Below are 21146 nucleotides of genomic sequence, written 5' to 3' on the forward strand. Positions count from 1 at the left end.
TAACTTATAAGGGGTCATGATGACTCACCACTCACCTTATAGGTGCAGACCACCTACAGGTGCAGCCAATATATCATTTCCCTTAAAGACAGTGATTGGGGCAGAACAGACTGGTCAGATAACCTGGTGAGATACTGGGCCATACTGAATGTAAGTTCTTAGCTTAAATATTTAGTTATGACCTTATTCATGTTACTAGCTATATTACTTGTATTCTGCTCATTTTACAAGATTGTTTCTTGCATTACTAAATGACTGAGCCTCAGATAAAATTAATAATTAGGTGACTTGAAACAGTTGATCAAATATTCAGCTCTATAAGATCAATGATAGTAATATTATAACTCTAGATATGGGAAGAAGCAACAAAAGGGAAACATTTCCTGGACCATAACAGACTAGTAAGACAGGTGGTCCAGAGGCTTCTGGGTACTTTAACAGGGCCTAGGTCCAGTAACAGCACACGGACTAGCCTATCAAGGAAGTCCTCACCTGACCTGGGAATGAGCAATCTTAGCACCATGGGACAAAGTGGTCACGAAATGCCTCCCAAACCTTGGTTGAAATTAAGACCAAAAAGACTGTAAAATATAGAATGTTGCCCACCATCCAGTTCTATAAGAATCAAGTCATCACTGCAGTCACTGACCTGTAATACACCTTGAAATGAATTCAGGGCGAAGATCAGGATGAGGTACTTTGTGTTCTGGGAGAACTGACAGAACTGGCGCTGAGATATTTTCAGGAGAAGACTGTGTGATCCCAGCTTCTTGCATCTTCTCATACTTAGAAAAGCACTGAACCATTAACTAAGATATCTGTTCCTCACAAATAGCAAAATCTTCTACCAAGATGAGTGCCTGACTGCACGTACCCATTTGCCAAAATCACATAGGTACTGGCCTCTCCCTTTACCTCTTTGGAACCGTTCTCAGAGCTCTCTGAGAGACTGTCTCCCGGGTTATACTCCTCAGTTTGGCTTGAATAAAATTTTCCATTTCTTTCTTAGATTGACTACTGATTTATTTTTTGTCAACACCAGCACCAGTTAGAAACTTGAAATATTACCGTGTAACAGAAAGAGTCTCAATTATAAGACTACACAGTGGTCTGCCATTTAGTTCTAATTCTGTCTGTTCCTAGGGAAAGATCACCTAATCTCTCTACACATCAATTTCCTCATCTGTAAAATAACCGTGTTGACTTCCAGTGAAAATTATGCTGTATGTTCAGGCTTTGAGCACATCTCTCCCCAGGCCACCACTCCAAATGCATAGCAGTGTCCCAGCAAGCAATAAAAAAGACTTCTAGGGCTTCCCTGGTGGCGCAGTGGTTGAGAGTCCGCCTGCCGATGCAGGGGACCCGGGTTCGTGCCCCGGTCCGGGAGGATCCCACGTGCCGTGGAGCGGCCGGGCCCGTGGGCCATGGCCGCTCGGCCTGCACGTCCGGAGCCTGTGCTCCGTGGCGGGAGAGGCCACAGCAGTGAGAGGCCCGTGTACAGCAAAAAAAAAAAAAAAAAAAAAAGACTTCTAAAAATGATGCTCACAAACAAAATAATCTTCCTGTAAGATAACACAGGGCCAGAGGTCTTGCCGGGCTCCCAATTCTGAGTCAAGAGCGTTAGCATCAGGCATTAAAAGGGATTGGAAGGCAGGAGTTGGTTTCACTGCTTGACACCAGGGGCTGGCATCAAATATACAATACAGTATTATTAACTATAGCCACCCTGCTGCATTACATCTCCAGGACTTACTTATTATATAACTGGAAGTTTGCACCTTTTGATCACCTTTGCCCAAAGTATAATCACTGAGACAACATCAATGCAAGAAATAACTTTTGACTGGTCACAATTGGAAGTAATTAGTGAAAAGAAATAGAACAGATAATTCACACAGAAAGCCACACAGAGATGTAGTGAGATAATAAATATGAAAAAGAAAGATGGGAGCTATATTAAGAGTCCACAGTGTGTATCTACTGCAATTCCAAACAAAAAGAACAGAAGGAATGATGGATAAATAAAACTTGAAGAGATAATGGTTGAGAGTTTCCAGAAACGAAGAAAGACATGAGTCCTCAGAATAGGAATACAGCTTGAATATTAAATCTAGTAAATAAAAATAAACTCACACCAGACACTTTCTAGCAAAACTGTCGAAAATAAAGGTTAAAATGTAAAACCTCAAAAGCTATCCAAGAAAAGGAGAAAAGTATTTAGTAAATGATAATTATCGTATGCAGATTTTTATCAGCAAAGCTAGATGCCAAAGACAAGGGAACATTTCCAAGTAAGCTTATTACATAATCATCTCAGAAAATGCCTTTGTGGTAAAAAGTTTTTTCATTCTTTATGCTTTATATTTTCCTGACAGTAGAGAATGAAGATAATTACTTTTTTCTCCAATTAGTATTATACAACTTTAAAAACTGTGCAAAGACATTTTCAGATCATTGAGATTACAAACAGGAAATGACTAAAGGCAGACTGGAATGAATTAGGAAATATATCCAAAGCAGAGATTGAATGATTCAACCTTTTAAAAGGAGCATTTCAGTCATTTAGAGATATTCTTTAGACAAAAGAGATGGATCTGTCATGACTCTATTCCATTATGTCACATTACTAGGAAGTGCTCCCAACTCTGTGGAGATTGACAATGGCGATGTGAGAAAGTTGGGGGCAGCATGTCTTGGGGAAATTGGTCTTTAAAAACACTGAAGCATTTCATGGCATTTCTTCTGATGTGATTTTCCCCCACCCTCCACTTTGTCTTGTCATAAAACTATTCATTATCTTCCTCTTAAAATAGAATTAGTGCTTGCCTAATTAACTTGCCTGGAATCTAATTATTTTTAAACATTTTCTCAACTTGCTTTCTTTATGTGAAAATGATGATATTGCAACAGAGCTGAGGTAATCATTTTCATAGGGAAATCATTTCCAGACAATTAGAGCTTGTACCTCACATTCTTCCTTTATTAACTTTGATCATTAGAGCATGAAATGATAAATTCTGTTTTTTGCCCCCCAGATTACAGTAGAGGGAACATCTTTTTCTTTTCATACACACCATAAAAGGAGGGGCAACAACCAGTGGCTTGTCTGCCATCCTGTGCTCACCTATTACCAGGAAGACCGCATGGTGGTGAAAATATGATCCTTCGCTCCTAACGTGACTTCATTACTTGGAATCAACAGGATTAACGTCTTTGGCACAATGTACTTTGCTAGATTATAAGATCCTCTCCTTGACACCAGCCACTTTGCTGCAATGGTGTCCACGTGACTGACAATACAACTTGACAGCCTTTGTTCTTCTGTACCTCCTGGAGGTTTCATTGCATGTGTGACATTTCTTTATTTAGCAAATATTTATGCATTTAATTAATACAACATACCATCACTCTTCTGGGCGATCAGTATATAACAGGGTCACAGACACAAAGTCCTGCTCCCTGGTCTTATATCCTGGTGTGTGTATAGCTTCTCTCTCACTCCCATCCACTGAGGAGAATTTTATTTTGCCCACTAGATTCCCAAGACCCTGTTACACAAAATAAGGGTATTAGGTAGAGACAGAATCGCAGAAGTCAAGAATTCCAACTGGTTTTTGTTGGAAAGGGCTGGAGTCGTTGGGAGAGGAACAGATCCAAAAGAGAAGGGAGGGAAGAAATGAAGCAGCTGTGTGGGCTGGAATTGGGGCACAGTTTGGGAGAGTTTGAAAAGAGGGAGGAGAGAATGGGGGCAGGTATGTGTGAGGGGTATAAAGGGAGGAAGACAGTTCACTGGGTTTTATTAATGGAATCCCCCTTTGATGTTTATTGAAATAGTTCAATAATGATTTAAGTTTCTTTTTAAGTTTTTCTTTGGTTATCGGATTGGTGTTTCCTTGAATAAACCACTGTGTATAAGTAGGCCACAAGGCTGCTTAATTTTAATTTGGTAACACTTGGTAGTACCCAGAGAGGCCGTCTGATACGTATGGGTTCTTCTCTGAGGGGCTGGGAGTTGCTGCCCGAAACGCAGCAGCATGGTGGGAGAGGCATCAGACCTGGGGTCTGAAATCCTGAATGTGTTTCAACTTAGGTTATTTTATTTTGAACAAAGTCACCTAACTTTCCTAGGATTATGCTTATTTTACATAAAATCAAAGATGAGACTGATAGATTTCTAAGGTTCCTTCTATTATAACCACATACTTGATGACAACCGTGTGGCAGAATTGATAACTTAATGAATTGCCTTTTGGTGAGCATACTAGCACTGTAATCATTTTGTTATTGTTTTTTGAGAACAATGCTTTCTCTCAAAAGAGTGGATAGGCTTTCTGAAACACAGGCCACTGGAAAAGATTCTGGGGAACACGGATACATCTTGGAGTTCCTAACAACAAGCAACATGAATGACTGCCTTTCTGGGGGGCACGGATACATCTTGGAGTTCCTAACAACAAGCAACATGAATGATTGCCTCTCTAGTTTCCTGTATGTGTTTCTTTGTTTCAGCTCTTTAGAAAAGTCTTAGGAATGAAAAGGGAACATGAAAGAAAGAACATTTCTCAGTCCCCAGATGGAAGGAGAAATTGAAAATAACAAATGTGGTCAAAGCTCAACTGGTCACATGGGAAGAAGTCCCATTGAAAACCATCCTGGCTCAACTGTAAGTCACTGGCTGACTTTCCCCTACTACTAATCGGTATTCTGGATGAGCTCCAAGTTTGTTTTCCATATCACCAGGGCCACTAGGTTTGGGTCCAGGTAGAAAACTTGGGGGGTGGAGGCTGTATCATTTAGCATTTCCCTTGAAACAAACAACCACATAATCTAAGTAACATAACTTTAAGTGTTTACTGCTCACTAGTCTAAGATCAGCTAATCACTTTGCTGATGTTGGCTAGGCTGGCTCAGATATCTGGGGATCGGCTGGCCACTGGCTGATAGAGGCTGGCCTTAGCTTGGGCACCTGGGATAACTCAGCTCAGCTGTGTGTGTCTCATTCTCTAGGAGGCTAGTCTGCCCATGTTATCCTCAGGGCAAATGCAGAAATATGAGTGGGCAGGCACTGCTCAAGCCTCTTCTTGAGCAGTATTTGCTAATGTCCCATCCACCAAAGCAAAGCAGCGTCAAAGAGTAGGACCAAGAGGAGGAGGGCACTGCTAAACTACATGGCAAGGGCGTGGATTTAAGGAGAGAAGAACTGGAGCCATTTTTGTGACCTACCTATCAATAACCTCTGAGTCAGGAGGATCTGGCTCAAACTCTTCACCAGGGATTTGCCCCAGGGGCCCCCTTTCACATCACCAGGCCCCATTCATTTATACTGTGTTCCTGTCACTCTCCTCTTTAGCCTGGCCCACTGCCAGCCACAGTAGATTTGAAGGGTTCTGATGAATTTTTACCATAGCTTGTGTTAAAGAGAACTAGAGAATTTAGTCTGCTATTTTGAAAAGTAAAAAAAAAAAATCAAGTACATTGAAAAATCTAATAGAATTAACACCATCAATTCCCCTATTTGTCTTCAGTAAGAAGACATATTAAGCTTCCCCACTGAATGAAAAGCAGGGATTGGTTTCTTATTTTCCTCCCCAATATCCTTGTGAATATGTAAGTTACGTTATTTTACACAACTATTCATATTTATATTAACACAGTTCTTAAGTCTAGAGAGACCATGTCTTGGCCAGGAGCTCAGAGTAAGTTATTGGTTGGGAAGGAGGCTGGTAGGCATGTGATTCTAGACCAGACCCCAGACTCCTACTCTCTCCTCCTTCCCTAGTTCCCTCTAGTCTAGTTTCCGTGTCACTATTTTGCATGGCCTGACGCATTTCACATTAGGGTAAGAAAATATATGAGTTGAACTATTATTCAAAATTAATCAGATGGGTACATTCTTAAGGGAGACAATTTCATGACATGTTTCTAATGCTGCAATATTCTAAAGGAAAAGAGATAAATATTCTCATTTAATCTAATAGTCCTAAAAAACATGAATAAGTTAGGGCGTGTCTGGAGAAATCCTTACCAGTTTTGACTCCTGCTAAGACAGAAATAGAAAACAATTTTCTAGTTCCCTCACTTGCCAAAAAAATTTTAAGGGAAAAAAAGTACTTGACAATATAAAAACCAACAGGCTGTTTTGATGTCTCTCTCTTTCTCTCCCTCCCTTGCTTACGGTTATTTGTAGAATGATAAAATACCATTATTAATGAAAACAATAGCTTGCAAGTTATCAGAGCAGCCAACATCATGGAAACATCTGCTATGATGGAAGTGTAAGCAAATGTTTTCATTCTGTATTTTAATTACAGATACTATTGTTTAAAATTACTTGCTAACAACTGTTGTCCCAAAGATGATTCAAAGCTGAAAGTTGCTTTTATGAACTAAATGGCTTCAGGGAGCCTGTCTGTACGTTATATACAAGAGAGAGAAAGCCCAGGACATTTGGACCAAACAAATGTCTCCAATGTACAGAAAATGCTAGGATACTCCAGGTCAGAAAGGACATGTAAAACAAAACAAAACAAAACAAAAAACCTATACAAATGAGAAGAAAAGTAACTGAACTTGGCATCAGGAAACCTGGTTAAATTCTCACAAGCTATGTGCTATATGTACTCATGCATATCTATGGATACTCATGTCCCACCTGTTTGAACCTCAGCTTCCTCATCTGTTAAATGGAAATAATAACAGTAATAAAAATACCTCACGATTGGTGAAAAGACCGGGTGATTGAATGAACTAATGTACATGAAAACATTTTATAAACTGTGATGCTTTGCACAAACATTAGGTAGGTGAGACAATAACAGTGGGGAGGAAAGGGGGAGGTTTGTTTCATCACCATCTTAAGTAATAAAGCTTAAAACCATCTGTCATGCACTATTTACAAGAGCCAAACATGGAAGCTACCCAGGTGTTCATCAACAGACAACTGGCTTAAGATGTGGTAGATTTTCAACATACAGAAAATGGTTGCATTTCTTTACACTAACAATGAAATATCAGAAAGGGAATGTAAACAAACAATCCCTTTTAAAATCGCACCAAAAAAAAAAAATACTTAGGAACAAACCTCACCAAGGAGATAAAGATTATATGCTGAGAGCTATAAAACATTAATGAAGTAAATTAAAGATGGTTCAAAGAAATGGAAAGATATCCCATGCTCTTCAATTAGAAGAATTAATATTGTTAAAATGGCCATACTACCCAGAGCAATCTACAGATTTAATGTGAGCCCTATTAAATTACCCATGACATTTTTCACAGAAATAACAATACTAACATTTATATGGAACCATAAAAGACCCAGAATTGCCAAAGCAATCCTGAGGAAAAGGAACAAACCAGGAGGCATAACCCTCCCAAACTTCAGACGATATTGCAAGGCTACAGTAATCAAAACAGCATGGTACTGGCACAAAAACAGACATATGGATCAAATGGAACAGAATAGAGAGCCCAGAAATAAACTCACACAACTAGGGACAATTAAACTTCAACCAAGGGGGCAAGAATATACAATGGGGAAAAGACAGTGTCTTCAGCAAGTGGTGTTGGGAAAGTTGGACAGCCACATGTAAATCAATGAAGTTAGAACACACCCTAACACCATATACAAAAATAAACTCAAAATGGCTTAAAGAGCTAAATATAAGACAAGATACCATAAAACTCCTAGAAGAGAACATAGGCAAAACATTCTCTGACACAAATCGTACCAATGTTTTCTTAGGTCAGTCTCCTAAGGCAATAGAAATAAAAGCAAGAATAAACAAAAGTTTGACTTAAACTTACAAGCTCTTGCACAGAAAAGGAAAACCATAAATGTAACGAAAACACAACCCACAGAATGGGAGAAAATATTTGCAAATGGGAGAAAATATTTGCAAATGATGCGACCAACCAGGGGTTAACCTCCAAAATTTACAAATAGCTCACGTGTCTCAATATCAAAAACCAAAGAACCCAGTCAAAAAAGGGGCAGAAGACCTTGATAGATATGGCTCCAAAGAAGACATATAGATGGCCAGTAGGCACATGAAAAATGCTCAATATCACTAATTATTAGAGAAATGCAAATCAAAACTACAATGAGGTACCACCTCACACCTGTCAGAATGGCTATCATTAAAAAGTCTACAAATAAAAAATGCTGGAGAGGGTGTGGAGAAAAGGGAACCTTCCTACACTGTTGGTGGAAATGTAAATTGGTGCAGCCACTGTGGAAAACAGTATGGAGATTCCTCAAGAAACGGAAAAAAAAAAGCTGCCATATGATCCAGCAATCTCACTCCTGGGCGTATAGTTTATACAAAACTATAATTCAAAAAGATACAGGGCTTCCCTGGTGGCGCAGTGGTTAAGAGTCCGCCTGCCGATGCAGGGGACACGGGTTCGTGCCCAGGTCCGGGAGGATCCCACATGCCGCGGAGTGGCTGGGCCCGTGAGCCATGGCTGCTGAGCCTGCGCGTCTGGAGCCCGTGCCCCACAACGGGAGAGGCCACAACAGTGAGAGGCCTGCGCACCGCAAAAAAAAAAAAAAAAAAAGATACAAGCACCCCATCTTCACAGCAGCACTATTTACAATAGCCAAGACACAGACGCAATATAAATGTCCACCGACAGATGAATGGATAAAGAAGATGAGGTATATATATATACACATATACAATGGAACATTACTCATCCATTTAAAAGAATGAAATAATGCCATTTGCACCAACATGGATGGACCTAGAGATTATCGTACTAAGGGAAGTAAGTCAGAAAGAGAAAGACAAATACCATATGATATCACTTATATGAGGAATCTAAAATACGACACAAATCAACATATCTATGAAACAAAAACAGACTGACAGATATAGAGAACAAACTTGTGGTTGCTAAGGGGATTGGGGGGTAGGGGAGGGAAGGATTGGGAGTTTGGGATTAGCAGAGACAAACTATTATATATAGGATGGATAAACCACAAGGTCCTGTTGTACAGCACAGAGAACTATATTCAATATTCTGTGACAAACCATAATGGAAAAGAATATGGAAAAGAATATATATGTGTATATATATATGTTTGAGTCACTTTGTACAGAAGAAATTAACACAACATTGTAAATCAACTATACTTCAATTAAAAAAAGATGTGGTGTATATATATACAAGAGAATATTACTCAGCCATAAAAAAGAATGAAATATTGCCATCTGCAGCAACACTGATGGACCTAGAGAATATAATGCTCAGTGAAATAAGTCAGAGAAAGACAAATACTATATGATATCACTTATATGTGGAATCTAAAAAATAATACAAATGAATCTATATACAAAACTGAAACAGACAGACATAGAAAACAAACTAATGGTTATCAAAGGGGGTGGGGGGACAAGTCAGGGGTATGGGATTAGCAGATACAAACTACTATACATAAAATAGATAAGGAACAATGCTTTACTGTATAGCACAGGGAATTATATCCAATATCTTACAATAGCCTATAATGGAATATGATCTGCAGAAAACCCAAATCATCAAGCTGTACACCTGAAATTAACACAATACTGTAAATCAACTGTACGTAAAAACAAAATAAAAACAAACAAAAAAGGTCTGTCATTCCCTTGACCCATCCCTGCTCTCCAAATCCCTTACAGTTACTCAACGTTCCCTTGTGGGTCCGTACATCACACATTCATGCTGACTGTGAGTCCTGATTTTGTAACCATGCAGTTTCTGGGACTCAGGGTGGGTGGTCCCAAAATGTGCCTCAACGGCATACTCATTATTTTGAATTAAAGTTACTTAAAGAAAGAGCCAATGCAAGAAGAACACTCTTATCCTCCTCTCTGTCTCCCTGAAAGCAGGAAATAAATCTTTCATATGGAAGGTGCCCTCCGTGCATCTGGAGGTAGAAACACCCTTATCTCCAGAAGAATTTGGGTGAGAAGCCCCTATGAACAAACCTTGTTACTTCTTTAATTTACCACACAAGACCAAACTCTGCTGATGTTCCTTATTAAAAGCCCAAACCTAGTTTCTTTGTCCTGTCAATTCCCCTCAAATTTGTTTCTTTGTCTTAAAAAAATATAAAAGCTGCCTCCTTTGGCCACTTCTTAAGTCCTATTTCTATGAGACCAAATGACAAATACCCTCCACATAATACACACACACACACACACACACACACACACACACACACACACACACACACTCACTGGAGTTGTAATACAATAATGGTAAGGGGCAGGGACACCCAAGAATGCCAGAGAAGTTTTAACTAGCCAGGAAAAGAGGGGCCTCAGAGTAAAATGAAGTCATAGAAAATAAAGTAATATTCCTTGATCACCTGAATCTGTGAACAGAAATTCATATGTGCTACATATGAATTATCCCATTCAATCATGGGATGAATGTACATTATTATTCCTATGTTACAAATCAGAAAATTTGGGCTTAGAGAGGGTAATTAAACTGTTGAAGGTCTCCCAGTTAGTAAGCGACAGAGCAGAATACAAATTAATTTGTAAAACAGGAATAATGTTGATTTCTTATAGTATATTAGCCAGAATATTTTAGTTTTAAGAGCAAAATCAGACTCAAACTAGCTTCCACAAAAAGTTGTGTTCATAGAACTATAAATCATAAAGGAAGATCTGGATACTTGACTGGGATTAGGGGCTCAAGAAACACCAATAATTCTCTCTCTCTTTTCTCCATTTCTCATCCAGAACCTTTCTAACATGCAAAGGAGATGGCCCTTGGCAGTTCCAGATCCACATCTTCACAACTAACTGCGGGGCCAACTTTTCTGTAGCTTCAATAGAAAAATTCCAGGGCGTATTCTGATTGGTCTAGCTTGGATTATATACTATCCCTGAGCCAATTACTGTGGCCAGAGGGCAGGGCACTTCAACTGGTAAGGTCTAGATCAGGAGCGGACAAAGTATAACCCTGGGGCCAAATCCAGCCCCACATGGCCCACATCTGGTCATGCTCCTTCATTTATATTGTCTATGGCTGTTTTCATGCTATACCAGTAGAGGTGAGTAGTTATGACAGAGACAGTATGTCTTGCAAAGCCAAAAATATGTTCTATCTGGTGTGTGTGTGTGTGTGTGTATAATTATTATTACATAAGTTACAGGTATACAGTATTATAATTCTATATCTATATACACTACAAAATGATCAACACCACAAGGCTAGTTACCATCCATCACCATTCAGTTGACTCACTTCGCCCATTTCCTCCATTCCTCCCCTGCTTCCCTCTGGTAACCACTACTCTGATTTCTGTATCTATGAGTTGCTTGTTTTAAGATTCCACATATGGGTGAAATCATATGATATTTGTCTTTCTCTGACTTATTTCATTTTGCATAATGTCCTCAAGATCTGTCCATGTTGTCACAAATGGCAGGATTTCATTCTTTTTCATGGCTGAGTGGAATTCCACTATGTATATATATACTACATCTTTTTTAGCTATTCATTCATTGATGGGCTCTTAGATTGATTCCATATGTTGGCTACTGTAAATAATGCAGTAATGAACATGGGGGTGCAGGTATCTTTTTTTTTTTTTTTGCGGTACGCGGGCCTCTCACCGTCGCGGCCTCTCCCATTGCGGAAAACAGGCTCCGGACGCGCAGGCTCAGCAGCCATGGCCCACGGGCCCAGCCGCTCCGTGGCATGCGGGACCCTCCCGGACCGGGGCACGAACGTCCCCTGCATCAGCAGGCAGACCCTCAACCACTGCGCCACCAGGGAAGCCCAGGTATCTTTTTGAATTAGTGTTTTCATGTTCTTTGGATAAATACCCAGAAGTGAAATTGCTGGGTCATATGGTAACTCTATTCTTAATTTTTTGAGTAATCTTCATATTGGTTTCCATAGTGGCTGCATCAATTTTAAATCCTACCAAAAGTTTCCCTTTTTTCCACATCCTCTCCAATATTTATTATTTCTTGTTTTTTTGATAGTAGCCATTCTAACAGGTGTGAGGTGATATCTTATTGTGGTTTTGATTTGTATTTCCCTAATAATTAGTGGTGCTGAACGTCTTTTCATGTTCTTTCCAGAAAAAGTTTGCTGATTGCTTGTCTAGGTCCAGCTGCCTCTGATGCAGAGTTTGACCTTCCTAAAAGACCCTGAATGTTTCACAACAGAGCATTTGATTATCAGAAAAAGGAAGGGGTATGTCTGGCAGTAAAACACAGCATATGACTTCTGTGATGAGTAAAGACACATTGTTTAAAGATCTAAAACATAACAGACACTTGATTTAGGTAATTTTTTCCACACTTCCCTACTCCCACACATATGCTTAGTCCTTTTTTTTTTTTTTCCCACTACTATTCAGGCAGCTCTCTGCTTTAACTGGGATGGAGGGGGAGTGCGGGATGGGGTCTGATTTCTGGTTCCCCATGTAAGGAGCTTGGAAGCCGCAACCCCATTTAAACAAGTAAAAAGCTGAACAGACAAAAAGCAACTCATATCCACAACAGAGGAGAGAACGCAGAGCAAACCACTGCCCCCAAGATTAGAGAGACAGGCAAATATAAGGGATTACCTTTGGGAACCGACATGCAGGGCCGGAAACCAGGAACTGTAATTGACGAATTGCTGGAGGCTCAGCAGGAACAAGTCTGAGAGTTAAAACTCCACAGGGACCCAGTAATACTGTGAGCTCTACCTCCGAAACCCGACCAGATTCCCTCAGGAAACATCGGAGAAAAATCCACTCCTGCTTCTAGCAGAGGGAAGGAGAAAAGGCGCCATCTTGAAATATCCCAGAGTACTCTGCTCTGCTTAAAAAGCCTGCCCGCAGGGGAAACTAGTTAACCAGAGCCTCACCTGCTGGGTTATTATCAGAGCCTGATTGACTTGGGGGAAGGGAAATACCCAACTCCAGCCCACGCTAGCCACCCTGTTCCACCTAAGCGGGGAAGAAAAAACCGAGAAACTCTTGCGAAATTCACAGTCCAGAGGCCTAAGCTCACCAAAAGACTGAGACCTGACCACTGGACTACAGAATGCTTCCCCTGCCCCACAGCGCACCACCACATGACTACAGGCTTATTTATAGCAGTTCTTTTTACCTGGTACATCATGTTAAGCTACCAAGAAAAAAATGACAAAGCATACCAAACATCACAAAAGACAATTTGAAGAGACAGAGCAATCATCAGAAACAGACATGGCAAGGATGTTGGAATTATCAGACCTGTAATTTAAAACTATGATTTATATGGTAGGGGCTCTAGTGGATAAAGTAGACAGGATGCAAGAACAAATGGACAATGTAAGCAGGGAAATGGAAATCCTAAGAAAGAACCAAAAAGAAATGCTAGAGATCAAAAACACTGTACCAGAAATAAAGAATGCCATGCCTTTGATGGGTTTATTAGCAGACTAGACATGGCTGAGGAAAGAAGAAATCTCTGAGCTTGAGGATATCCAAAAAAAACTTTAAAAGATGAAAGCAAAGAGAACAAAGACTTAAAAAGACAGAACAGACTCTCCAGGTACTGTGGACAATTACAAAAGGTGTAACATACGTGTAAGGGAAATAGGAGAAGAAAGAGATAAAAGGAACAGAAGAAATGTTTGAAACAATAATGACTGAGAATTTCCCGCAATTAATTTCAGATACCAAACCACAGACCCAGTAAGCACAGAGAACACCATACAGGGTAAATACCAAAGAAAAGAGATTGAAATCACCTGAGTCCTCCTCCCTTCCATCTGAGGGTTATTAACCAGCATAGATTATTACAGGAAGCCTTGACAAACACAAGTTTGTGCGCCTGACACACAGTGAGGCCCCAAACCCCAAAATACTGGAGTCTGGAGCAGAGAAAGTTTTATTGCAGGGCTCAGCAGGAGAATGGGCATCTCATGCTCGAAAGACCTGAACTCCCATAGTCTTTTTTTTTTTTTTTTTTGGTACGCGGGCCTCTCACTGTTGTGGCCTCTCCCGTTGCAGAGCACGGGCTCCGGACGCGCAGGCTCAGCGGCCATGGCTCACGGGCCCAGCCACTCCGCGGCATGTGGAAGCTTCCCGGACCGCGGCACGAACCCGCGTCCCCTGCATTGGCAGGCGGACTCCCAACCACTGCGCCACCAGGGAAGCCCTCCCAGAGTCTTTTATACCATGAATTTTTTTTCAACTTCTTTATTGGAGTATAATTGCTCTATAATGGTGCGTTAGCTTCTTTCGTGTAACAAAGTGAATCAGCCATACATATCCCCATATCCCCTCCCTCTTGCGTCTCCCTCCCACCCTCCCTATCCCACCCCTCTAGGTGGTCACAAAGCACCGAGCTGATCTCCCTGTGCTATGCGGCTGCTCCCCACCAGCCATCCGTTCTACATTTGGTAGTGTATACCTGTCCATGCCACTTGCTCACCGTGTCCCAGCCCACCACTCCACCCCCCACCCCATGTCCTCAAGTCCACCCTCCACGTCTGCATCTTTATTCCTGTCCTGCCCCTCGGTTCTTCAGAACCATTCTTTTTTTACATTCCATATATATGTGTTACCTTAAGGTATTTGTTTTTCTCTTTCTGACTTACTTCACTCTGTATGACAGACTCTAGGTCCATCCACCTCACTACAAATAACTCAATTTCATTTCTTTTTATGGCTGAGTGACAGATGAATGGATAAAGAAGATGTGGCGCATATATACAATGGAATATTATACCATGAATTTTGCTGGGGAGGACCAAGCAGCCATTGTAAATGGGGGCCAAAAATTATCTGCAAGAAATGAAGCAAGAGAGCAATTTTTGGACAAATATGGAATCCCTACAAATAGTTTACAATATACTTCTCTTCCTTACTGGCAACTGGTTCCAGTCAATTAAAGACTAAAGAAAGGTATTTGAGGACAAATGGAAAGGGAAAAATGTAAAGAAAATAACCACAATAAAAGAAATCACCAAGACTTCCTTTTTCCCCAGGCTGGGGCCTCTGAGGTCTGGTGGGGTCTGTTTAGTCCCAGCAGTGCTGGTCTCCAAAAGAATGTGCCCAGGCAAAGCAGGCCTCCCGTGGCTTTTGTTACAGGACTATAGTGCTTCATGATGCCTGCCAAAGTCAAGGAGGGAAACACTGCCCAGGGTCAGTCCTCAGCACAGGTGGGAAGTGACAGAACTTGTCCTCATGGTCCCCAGGGGCACCTACTCTTTCCGACTCTATTTTATTGTTCCTTTGAGGGGACTTTTGCTTCAGAAACCCATTCTTCTCTCACGTTTTCTCCTTGTTGCCAGGTTTCAGGGAAAAATCTGGTACCACTAGTGTAAAATAGGGGTGCAGAACAGTCAGATGGGGTCAGGAACCAGCACGTAATAGGTTTATCCTGGCTACTATCATATAATTAGCTGTGTGGGATTCTACTTCTCTAAACTTGCAAAGTGGGGGATAATGAAAGAACAAGAGCATAGATTGTTAGGACGTTTTAGTGAAATAATGTATTTAGAAAACAACCTCATTTCTTATTGCTAGTATGAGACGTTTTGTCCCTGGTTAAAGGCATTTCAGACTTCAATAATCAGTTGCAAGAATAATTTTGGAGAATTCTGGCCTTCCCAGACCCTCCAAAGTGGGCAGTAGTCTTCTCTGCCTCATGGCATGGGCAGCCTTGACTGTGAGACTTGAGACCCTCAAATCCTTCCATTGTCCTGCTCTGTTGCACTGTCTTGAGATCAACATTTTCCACTTAATGAGGCAGCCCAATTTCATCTATCAAAATATAATGATCATTTTCTCCTAGACAGTAAACATTTTACTTCCATAGTTATCTGAGTGCAGATGGTAGAAGAACTGAGAATGTTGTTGAACATGTGGGGGAGGGAGAGGCTGTCTGGCATGGAAATCCTTGCTTGGCACGCACTTTTTTATCTTATTTATGAATGTGTCATTCTGAGTCAGCACTGATTACCACGGGCACAATTATAGTAATCTGCCAACAAGCGCTAATATTGCTAATAATTTCGCTTTGCGCAGTGATTATCTGAGAACCACTCTCAGCTGTTGCATCAGTATTACAGCATTTGTTTAACTCCAACTTAAGCCAGTGCTGGGAAAGGCAGCACTTGTTCAGTCAAAAGGAGCTGTCGAAGAGGACAGCCTGCAATTATCTCAAACATGCTGCCATCAGGGGGCTGGCAGGCCTGGCTCACATGCCCTAGGATCGATGATGACCTTTAACAGATGTAGATTCTCAATATAAAAACCCTTCAGTCCAGACCAGATAAATGAGTGAGGCGTTGTAGCTGGCTGCCTCATCTTTCCACCTCTGCTTGGATAAGCATATTTGGTTGAAAACTTTTAAGGAGCCAGACCAGCAGCCCCACCAGCAGATCTTCTGCTTGGGTATCCCCGAGCTCAGATCAACCAAAACCACTCCCATTTTTGCCAGTCCCTTAAACCATTTTTTGATATTTCATTTTCACTTTTCTTTGGAGAGAAACATCCCCCTCTCCCTCCAACAAGATTAAATCCATTAACTGTGAGAATGTAAAGCTAAACTCCCTGCCCCAAGCCTTCTTTTGAAAATAGGCTGCCCATGTGTTTCGTACTCATTCTTTCTGTCAGCATTCACCACAACACGCTACTCTTTTTTTTTTTTCTTTGTGGTACGCGAGCCTCTCACTGCTGTGGCCTCTCCCGTTGCGGAGCACAGGCTCCGGACGCGCAGGCTCAGCGGCCATGGCTCACGGGCCCAGCTGCTCCGCGGCATGTGGGATCTTCCCGGACCGGGGCACGAACCTGCGTCCCCTGCATCGGCAGGCAGACTCTCAACCACTGCACCACCAGGGAAGCCCACAACCCACTACTCTTGATAAGCTTGAGCCTGGGAGAGGTAGATCTGTAGGTAGAGACATACGTAGACAAGGGAGGTAGATGGGCAGAGAGGGTCCACTCAGGAGAAGAGAGAATCCAAGATGAGGAGGGAGTAGAATGGCTGTGTACTTACAGCTCTGTCCCCAGCCCTGGAATCCCCGCTGCTGGAGGAAAGGGCCCTCTACTAAGATCTCCTTTCTTCAGCCTATCTCCTACTTCGCAGGCATCTAGTTGATTAATTTGTGGCCTCCTCCTTTAAGCAAGTTTTGAGGTGAGTAGGGCAGGTGAACCAAAGAAAACAAAGGGAACTAAATTAACGTTCCCATTCTAGGGCCTAGGAAGCCATCAATTACATTTTAGTCACTTACCCTTCGTCCATTGAAAAAGTAGATCGCTCCTTGGATCAGCCCCTTGGCTGCCTTTGAATGCTTTGCCACGTTTTACATCTTAAACAATGGGCTTGAAGTGTTGAACACGGAATCCTCACATAGCAGATGCTCAGTAAGTGTGAATCCACCTGCCTCTCGCTGGCAACTTAAGGCCATACAATAGTAGTTCTGTGGTAAATTCTGAGCTTGGCCATAAGACTCCTTTGTGAGGCAGAACCTGACAAGCAAAGGAGAGGATTATAGGTGATGCTTGTGAAGCGCTGAATGTTTAAAGTCCACATAAACCTCATGAGGGATTCTTCCTTCCATGCCACAGATGGGGAAAGAGGCTTGAGATATCAGGAGAGGTCACCCAGGTAGAAAGGGGCAGGGCCAGGACTCAAACTCAGGACTTCTGACTCAAAGGCTTCTTCTCCCAGGCTCCATCAGCCAAACATGTCTCCAGATATTGCCAAATGTTCTTTGGGTGGCAAAGTCACCCCCGGTTGAGAACCACTGCACTAGATGAAGAGCTAACATATCTGAAGCATGTGCTATGCGCAAGATGCTTCATCGATGTGATCTACAATTTGACCTTCACAATAACCCTGTGAGGTGCTTTACAATGTGCAAGTGAAGAGACAGAGGCAGAGAGGTTAAGAACACTCAACTCAGAAGCAGCAGAGCTGGGCTGTGAAGCAGGTCTGACTGATTCCCATGCTCACAGGAGCCAGAAATAACAATTAAAACAACATCAATAAAGGCATTTGTGGGTGTTCTACAATTGTTCATTTAATCACCATTCTTATTTTATATCTTTCCTAGTTCAAGAAAGGTTGAAGTCTGAAAATATATTTTAAGAACTGATTTCTGTTTTTCTCTCTAGGACTGTTAAGTGCAATATTCATAATTTCACTGTATATTTTCTCCAGTGTCATTTCAGAAATGCACTAAAAATTGGACACACTTTCACGTGGAATGCCTACCGGGCTCCCTCTGGTGTCAGCTAAGATATTTGCCTTTAAAGGAGCACATGTGTGACCACATTTCAAGTTAATGCGGAATATGTTCTTCGTCAAGCGGCAATTTAGAAATTTCAACTGGCTCTTACTGACTACATTGTAAATTGTTTTATTCAGGTTTCACAAACATTCTATTAAGGGTCCAACATAACTTAGGTTTTATAATGTTAGAGAACAACAAATATGAATTATTTAAATTATTTAAACAATTGTTTGAATTGTTTAAATTATTTAATGGCTCAAAAGAGACATTTCACAAGATGGAACTAACTAGAAAAAACAAACATATATATATGAATGAAAACGTGCAGTCTCACAATGATAAAAAGAAATGCAAATTAAAACAATAATGTGGTAGCACTTTACCCTAAAACTTAGGCAAATCTTTATTTAAACAACACCAACTTCTCTGAGAGTGAAATAAAACATATACTTTCATGCTTGGCTGTGGCATTTTGATGCAACCGTTTGGAAGAATCATTTAACAACTGCAGACAAAGCCCTAAAATCATGTATACTCTTTGATCCAATCATCCTATATCTAGTAATGGTTTAAGGCAACTACTTCAGAAGGAGGCAAAGCTATTTGCATGTACATGTTCATTACAGCATTGATTGAAATAATGAAATATTATTACAAGACCATAATCTTGAATGATTTACAGAAACTAAATAAAGAAGGGCAGGAAGAACATTCCGAGGGGAAATACAACTAAGAAAGACAAAAGTGAATTAAATTCACGGAACTGCAAGTATATTGATATAACCACAAATGGGAGACTGTGATAAGAAAAAAGCCCAGTGAAGTAGTCAGGGGCTAGATTCCACAGCTTAGCTTGGAATCTGAATTTTGTCCTGAAAGCTAGGGGGGAGCAGTTGAGAGATGTTGGAGGAGGTCATCAAGAGGATGTGACCACTAGTTGACCCTTGAACTGGAGACTCCTCACCCCTCCCCTGTCCTTGGAATGAACTTTCCACCCACTGTCCCTGTACTAGGAGCCACTTCAAAGATGCAGCCTTGAGAGAGTAATGTGTTACTGAGGCCACCTGGACTGTATTCGTGGCTGAACCCCCTTAAGGCCGCTATATAAACTCTTTAAGATTCTGGTGGGCAGATGCAGGGATCTGCTCGTCTTGCAGCTGCACAAGACAAGCCTCATATGTAAGTTCCCTTGCTTATTAAAACTGCCACCCGCCAATCTGGAGTTGTCTGCTTCTTTTTTCTGTCTCCCCTTGCCCTCTGTAACGATGGCCAGTTTTGAATTTCACCCGGGGAACTACCAAGGTTGCGAACCAATAATTGGTGAGCCAACCAGGAGACTAAAGAAATGGGTCTTGGGAAAGGGGCACCTGGGGGGAATCCCAGGTTGGTCATCAACCTCTGTGTGGGGAGGGTGGCCTGTATGTTAGATGCTTGTGGACTGTTGCATGAGTACTGGGAGGCCCTAAAAACTCAGTCTGATCGAATTTGCTTGACTGAGGTACTGCACAGAGTGCACCGTTAGAAAGTTGGAAGAAGAGCTGAGATTTAGGAAGGACATGTGGGTGTCCACTACTCTGCTGGCTTCAGAGCTGGCAGTCAAGGTAGGAGAGCAGGATAAGGTGTAGACTTTAGGGTGCCATTCTGCAAAGCTAGGAGGGCACAAGCTACTACAGGTTAAGGTCTGAGAACTGACAAAGCCAGATTGGGCCACTAAGAGGTGGAATGCCTAGGAAAGTGAGGAGAACGAAGAGGATGTTCATGAAGAGGATGAAGAGGTGAGTGACAGTGAAATGGACAGAATGTCCCATGCTGTCCAACCCCTAATTCAAAAACAGCAAAAGCACAGCAACAACAATGTCAGCCAGCGGGGCAGCCCCCTGTTCAGGAAATGTTCATGATGAGAGACTATATACCTGCTGAGCTTATTAATATAGCTGCAATGTTCCAGCCAAAGGCCAAGGAAAGTATCCAGGCATTATTAATGAGCACAGCTATGGGGTACAGGGGGCAATGGTGTTTCTCTGATTGGGCAGGAGGCAGAGAAAATGAGCAACATCCCCACACACCCTGCCCTCTGGCAGCAACTGCATCGTGTGGGGGTTCAAGGTACTCGCTCCTTCATAGATTGAGTCATTCTATCCTACAGAGAGGCTTGGCCCAATTGGGGGGAGGGGGGAGATAGCCCCAGGTATGCGGGATTCTAGAAATCAATAGAGAAGGTACAACAAATTCTTAAGGAGTTAGGAATGAGTCAGGTCATCTATGCCCCTGATCTCTGAAGGCCCTGACTGGGCTACATTCACTGCAGGAGTGAAAACCATGATACTCCAGTCTCCCCCCAGCACCTGGTATGTACACCAATGTCCATGTTGGGTCCAGTCGTGGGACAAGATATTTATATTGGGCGATCCATTGCTAATCTTAGGGGAAACTGACAAACCCTGGGAGTGGGTACAGGCTGTGGGAAAGCCCTGAGACAGAGAGGGAGCTGGAGAAGCCAGTAGGTTATCCCAATCAGCTGTAAAGCTTCTGGTAAAAGTAACCTGGAAGCAAGTGGGGTTTGACCTCATTGCTGCAGGGACTCCACCTGAAAAGATAGACCAACAACCCAATGCTGTGTTGGTCAGCCTGTAAAAAGCCTTAAAACCTGAACCACATTTCAGACCTGCCCCACCTCCTGCCCTTACCTTTCCTGATGTCCCACCTGCTCCAGTGGAGACCTCAGAGACACGGTCTTATTCGTGGTGGGTGCCCCCACATACTGGGCTTAGGATGTGGCCAAGACTGTCTCCAGGAGAGGGCCATTGCAGGTGAATGGAGGCCCCATGTTGTGCTCACTATTCATTGTCCCCCAGAAGTAAACAAAAGGTGATGGCTCTGGTTGACACTGGAACCGAACGTACTCTAATACA

General features: G+C 41.9%; 1 protein-coding gene across 1 annotated transcript in view; it reads right to left on the reverse strand.

Moving 5' to 3' along the window:
- Positions 1-17249: 17249 nt before the first annotated feature.
- LOC309828770 (sodium-dependent phosphate transport protein 1-like) overlaps positions 17250-21146 on the reverse strand; it is a 138098-nt gene continuing 134201 nt past the window's right edge. Inside the window, exon 13 of the mRNA XM_082664317.1 lies at positions 17250-17467. The gene's annotated coding sequence lies outside the window, so the exon portion shown is untranslated. The remainder of the gene's footprint in view (positions 17468-21146) is intronic.

The sequence above is a fragment of the Grampus griseus genome, assembly GCF_964374135.1.
Source record: "Grampus griseus genome assembly, chromosome: 10".
NCBI lineage: Eukaryota > Metazoa > Chordata > Mammalia > Artiodactyla > Delphinidae > Grampus > Grampus griseus.